The sequence below is a fragment of the Aplysia californica genome, unplaced genomic scaffold (genome assembly GCF_000002075.1).
Source record: "Aplysia californica isolate F4 #8 unplaced genomic scaffold, AplCal3.0 scaffold00504, whole genome shotgun sequence".
NCBI classification, from domain to species: domain Eukaryota; kingdom Metazoa; phylum Mollusca; class Gastropoda; order Aplysiida; family Aplysiidae; genus Aplysia; species Aplysia californica.
The window spans coordinates 116,006-122,961 of NW_004797774.1; positions in this window are offsets into that span (position 1 = coordinate 116,006).

Here is a 6,956-nt window from a genome sequence, read left to right on the forward strand (position 1 = left end):
GGGGTTGTTTTTAAAAAATAATAAATCATCGCTTTATGAATGTGTTATAGCTGAATCTATTTTGCTATGTAACGCATGATGTTCTCATTTCCCTCACTTTGGAGTATGGCTACGTATATCTCTCAGAATTACGAAGTTCTGTCTGACATTTACGGCTGTTGTGATTTACTAAGACTAAGACCATGAGGTAAAAAGCCAAATGCTCTATCGGCTCTATTAAAGCCGAAAGATTATTCTGAGTCCTTATCAGGATCGTTAAAGAATTGTGGGCCTATTCGAAAAAGCTTGACATTTTGTGAAACTCAAAATTTTTAACATCAAATTTCCCTTGTATGAACCCAATTTGTTTGCAAGTTAATTTGTTGTAATTTATTTCTGTCTTCCACAGTTATTTTTTGTCCTGTGATGTTCTAATACTCATATTTAATAAGCCTAAGCTGTTTGGTAACGTTTATTGGTGATAATTTCTATCGTCCTCAGTTCCTCGTCCAATGATGATCCTGGCACTGGCCCGTGCGTCTCTTCACCGGCCACCTTCCCAGTCGCTGCTACAGTTGGAGCCTCGCTGTCAGAAAATGGGAGGACCAGAGACAGTTTCCAACAGTTCACAAGACTCGCTGATTTTTTTTCCTGCTGTTCTTCACCGAGGACCTCGTTCAACACTTTTGTAATTTTACGAACGCTAATGTTGAGCTATCTGGACCTCAAAGACCGTGAATATATGATGGCTGGCAAGAAGTGGGTGTCTCTGGGTTTTATCGATTCATCAGTTTATTCATGGACATGGATATTGTCCAAATTGTAAGTGACATGTGTGATCATGGTATAAGTTGTGAGCCCGTGTGTGCGTTCTCCGCAGTATTGAAGAACATTATATTGCGCAATTTATTGTCATACATAATATATAGTATTTTTATTCATCTTACCAAACCATATCATTTTCATTGTAAACATCAAAAACGTTTTTATTCTGCACCATGTTTTCTCAGTGCTTGTACATTGTTGTGGAAAGGATCGGCTCCGTTAAAAAATAAGTTCAGATACTCTTGTTGTTCGTGCTGGTTTTTTCCATGACACAGCAGACTAGTTTGTTCCTAGACTGCAGCTCCCCGAGAGTTACATATATCAACGTAAAACTTGACGGTAATGTAGAGAAATGAGAACTGGTAGATCTTGCTACAGGCAACTTGGTTATCCTTGAAGTTTTTCCTCCCTAGAGAAAAATGATGTTGTGAATGTCATCCTTTTTACTGAGACTCCGTGCAGGTTGAGCACCACAGATGGATCATTTCTGCGCTTAAAACGTTACGTAGCTCGATGTACCAGGGAAAATCCTGAAAAACCAAGAACAATTGAGATGTTTTTGGTTTGTTTTGTTTTTGTTGTTTTGTTTTTGTTTTTTTGTTTTTTTGGGGGGGGGTTGGTAAATGTTTGTATTTGTCGCGTGTCCCTTTTCCAGGTACATGACATGCCATGTTAATGATCTTATTTGTGTCAGACAAAATTATTCACGAGAATGTAAGTAAGGGAAGGTTCAAATGTAATATTACGTCTGGAGGGGGGAGGGGGCTTTTCCTCTCGTAAGAAAAGTGTAAGAGTGTAAGAATTGGGGGGGGGGGGGGGATCTTGAACCAAAGTAATATTATACTTTTTTCTTTCGGTCCCGGGGTGTTGACTTTCAGAATTTCACTGTTATCTGGTCGTTGTTTTTTACATTGACATGCGTCTCAATTTTTTTCCTTATTAGTAAGAAAGAGTGTATGCAATATTTTGCTTGAATGATTTACTCTGTTACTTTTTGGTGAATGTAAAACTGCATATATTAATTTACGTGCATGAATGTGTGTATGCATGTTTTTCACGAATATTATGTAAAACGCATAGAACAATGATTGTAACACGGATATATAAATGTCATATTATTATATTATTATTATTATTGTTGTTATAGGCGAACAATGTAATATTATGGGGACGGGGGAGGGGGGGGGGTTAAGAGATGAGGCAAATGTAAGGGGGTGGGCAGAGCAAAAAGTCCCCAGAAAGGTGTAAGATTATATTTGAACAGCCCCTAAATACGATGAAAATATTTGAAAACCAAGAAGAGACAAAGAGGATGTCATGTTGAGATCTAATGGAGGATATTTGACAATTCTTCTTTTAGATTTTGTCCCCCGTTCTAGCTCCCCGAGGCTGTCCGGGGCGGTGAGAGACATACCCGTTTCCCACTCTCCTCGCACAGGCTGGAGAGACCGGGTTTAGAAACCTTGGAGAGATAATGTGTACATTTTGTTAGCTCTAGACTCTAACCGGTCTGACGAAAACATTTACTCGACATTTGCTGACTCCATAGGAGTAAAAGATACCAGTGGGAGATTGTTTTGTTTTGTCTCCAGTTACATAGTTTCTTTAGACTGTGTGTACAAGCATAGCAAGGCTGTCGCAAATTTGTAAAGGTGCGAAATCCAAGCAACACCAAACTTTTTTTCCAAGTGGGCAGACAACTGAGAGAGAGCCGAGCATGGGTCCGATAACAATTTTGTTCAATACAATACCCAAGGGATGAGCTAGAATTTAGGGATGAGCTAGAAAATAATGGGATAATCCAGAAAATACTGGGGATGAGCTAAAAAAAAAATAGTGTGGAATATTCGGAATGAGCTAGAAAATACAGGGGACGAGCTGGAAAATATTAATGATAAGCTAGAAAATAGTGGAGACGAGTTGGAAAATATTAATGATAAGCTAGAAAATAGTGGGGATGAGCTACAAAACACTGGGGATGAGCTAAAAAATAATACGAATAATCTAGAAAATACTGGAGATCAGCTAGCAAATATTACGAACGAGCTAGAAACTACTGGGGATGAGCTAAAAATATTAGGAATGAGTTAGCTCTTTGAGGACGTAACCGACACATGTGTCCGATCAACAAAGAACCAGAGGCAATGTTGCGGTTTGTTTTGAACTATCATACACAAATTCAAAACAGGAAATTGCATTCATAGTACACAGGTTATTGCCTTAGTCTTTTTGTTTTTAGTTTCCGATAAAGAAAGCAGAATGGAAATATCTGTATAACTATCGAAATTATGCTTCAAAACGACGCGTCTTCAAGTGTTGTCGAATAACCGGAATACTCTTCCTCAATGAGTTAAAAAATACTGGGGATGTTCTAAAAATAATGGGGAATATTCTGGATGAGCTAGAAAATATTAGGGATGACCTAGAAATTACTGGGGATAAGCTAAAAATTGTTAGGGATGAGCTAAAAAATAATAGGGATAAGCTAGAAAACATTACGGATGAGTTAAAAAATATTAGGATAAAGTAGAAAATAATGAGGATGAGCTAAAAATATTACGAATCAGCTAAAAACTACTGAGGATAAGTTTGAAAATATTAGGGGTGAGCTAAAAAAAAATACTGGAGAGGACTTAGCAAATGGATGAGCTAGAAATAATACAGATAATTTAGAAAATACTGGGGATTAGCTAAAAAATAACGGGGAATATTCAGAATTCTGGATGAGCTAGAAAGTATTAGGGATGACCTAGGAAAAAACTGGGGATGAGCTAAAAATTATTAGGAATGAGCTAGAAAATAATAGAAATAATCTAGAAAATACTGGGGATGGGCTAGAAAATATTTGGGGTTGAGCTAGAAAATACTAGGGGTGAGCTAAAAATACTGGGGATGAGCTAGAAAACACTGAGGATCAGCTTGAAAATAATTAGAATAATTATTTTTTTTATACTGGGGATATCCTAAAAATAGTTGGGAATATTCTGAATGTGCTAGAAAATATTATGGACGAGCTAAAAATACTAGGGAAAAGCAAGAAAATACTGGGGATAATCTAAAAAAACCCACTGGGGATGAGCTAGAAAATAATACTGTCCCCGTGGTTTTATGCCCCTCGCATCATTTAGCAAAATGAGACCATTTTTGCATATTTTCTTATTATTTTCCTTTATCATTCTTTGTTAAAATTAACAGAATCGCATCATTTCACTTTTTGGGGGCTCAGTTTGCATAATTTCAGAATTTTTCTTGCATAAAACGACGGGGACAGATTTAAATAAGAATAATCTAGAAAATCCTGGGAATATGGTGGAAAATAATTAGAATAATCTAGAAAATACTGCGGATGAACTAGAAAATAATTACGGATGAGCTAGAAACTACTTTGGAAGAGCTGAAAAATATTAGGCCCAACTAAAAAATACTGGGGATGAGCTAAAAATCATTAGAGATGAGCTAGAAATAATAGGGGTGATCTAGAAAATACAGGGGATAAGCTAAAAAATAACGGGGAATATTCTCGATGAGCAAGAAAATATTAGGGATGACCTAGAAAATACTGGGGATGAACTAGAAATTATTAGAGATGGGCTAGAAAGCAATACGATTAATCTAGAAAATATTGGGGATGGGCTAGAAAATAGTGGGGATGAGCTAGAAAATATTGGGGATGAGCTAGAAAATAATAAAAATAGTCTTTAAAAATACTGGTGATGAGCTAAAAAATAGAAGGGAATATTCTGAATATGCTAGAAAATGTTAGGGACGAGCTAAAAAATGCTGGGGATAAGCTAGAAAATACTTGGAATAATCTAACAACATACTGTGGATGAGCAAGAAAATAATAAGAATTATCTAAAAATTACTTGGGATGAACTAGAAAACATTATGAATGAGCTAGAAACTACTTGGGAAGAGCTAGAAAATATTAGGGTCGAGCTAAAAAAAAATACTGGGGAGGAGCTAGAAAATGTTAGGGATGAGCTAGAAATAATATTGATATGATAGGGATAATCTAGAAAATACAGGGGATGAGTTAAAAAATAACGGGAAATATTTTGGATGAGCTAGAAAATATTAATATTAGGGATGACCTAGACAGTACTGGGTATGAGCTAAAAATTATTAGGAGTGTGCTAGAAAATAATAATAGGAATAGTCTCAAAAATACTAGGTATGGGCTAGAAAATATTGGGAATGAGCTAGAAAATACTGGAGATGAGCTAGAAAATATTAGGGATGAGCTTAAAATAATAGGGCTAATCTAGAAAATACTGGGGATGAGCTAGAAACTACTAGGGATGAGCTAAAGAATAATGGGGAACATTCTGGATGATCTAGATAGTATTAGATATGACCTAGAAAATACTGGGGGTAATTTACAAATTATTTGGAATGAGCTAAAAAAATTATAGGGATAATCTAGAAAATACTTGGGGTGGGCTAGAAAATATTAAATATGAGCTATAGAGTACTGGCGACGAGCTAGAAAATATTTGGGGTGAGCTAGAAAATACTGAGGATGAGCTTGAAAATTATAAGAATAATCTTAAAAATACTGGGGATGAGCTAAAAAATAGTGGAGAATATTCTGAATGAGCTAGAAAATATTAGGGACGAGTTAAAAATACTGAGGATGAGCTAGTAAATACTGGAGATGATCTAAAAAAATACTGGGGATTAGCTGGAAAATAATAAGAATAATCTAGAAATAAACTGGGGATAAGCTAGAAAATATTACAAATGAGCTAAAAAATACTGGGATGAGCTAGAAAATAAGAAGAAGAAGAATTTTTTTTTTAATACTGGGGATGAGCTAAAAATAGTGGAGAATATTCTGAATGAGCTAGCACATATTAGGGACGAGCTAAAAAATACTGTCGATGAGCTAATAAATACTGGGGATGGGCTAGAAAATAATAAGAATAATCTAGGAACAACTGGGGATGAACTAGAAAAAAAATAAGAATGATCTAGAAAATACTGGGGGTGAGCTAGAAAATATTACGAATGAGCTAGAAACTACTTGGGAAGAGCTAGAAGATATTTGGGCCAGCTAAAAAATACTGGGAATTAGCTAAAAAATATTAGGGATGAACTAAAAATAATAAGGATAATCTAGAAAATACTGGGGATGAGCTAGAAAATATTACAATTGCCCTAGAAACTACTTAGGAAGAGCTAGAAAATATTAGGGATGAGCTAAAAAAATACTGAGGGTGAGCTAGAAAATATTAGGGGATGAGCTAAAAATAATAGGGACAATCTAGAAAATACTGGGGATGAGCTAAAGAATAATGGGGAACATTCTGGATGATCTAGAAAGTATTAGATATGACCTAGAAAATACTGATGTTTTTAAAAATTATTAGGAATGAGCTAGAAAATCCAATGGATAATCTAGAAAATACTTGGGGTGGGCTAAAAAATATTAGATATGAGCTAGAAAATACTGGCGACGAGCTAGAAAATATTGGGGATGAACTAGAAAACACTGAGGATGAGCTTGAAAATAATAAGAAAAATTTTAAAAATACTTGGGATGAGCTAAAAAATAGTGAAGAATATTCTGAATGAGCTAGAAAATATTAGGGACGAGCTAAAAAAAATACTGAGGAAGAGCAAGTAAATACTGGGGATGCTCTTAAAAAAAATACTGGGGATTAGCCAGAAAATAACAAGAATCATCTAGAAAAAAACTGAGGATAAGCTAGAAAATAATAAGAATAATCTAAAAAATACTGGGAACGAGCAAGAAAACATTTGGGATGAGCTAAAAATAACAGGGATAATCTAGAAAATACTGGGGATGAGCTAAAAAGAATAATGGGGAATATTCTGGATGGTCTAGAAAATATTAGGGATGACCTAGAAAATACTGGGGATGACCTAAAAATTATTAGGTATGAGCTAGAAAATACTGGGGATGAGCTAGAAAATATTAAATATGAGCTAAAAATACTGGGGATAAGCTAAAAAATAATAATGTTAATCTAGAAAATACTGGGGGTGAGCTAGAAAATATTACGAATGAGCTAGAAACTACTTGGGAAGAGCTAGAAAATATTATGGCCGAACTAATAAATACTAGGAATTAGCTAGAAAATATTAAGAATGAGCTAAAAAAAAAAAAAAGGGATAATCTAGAAATT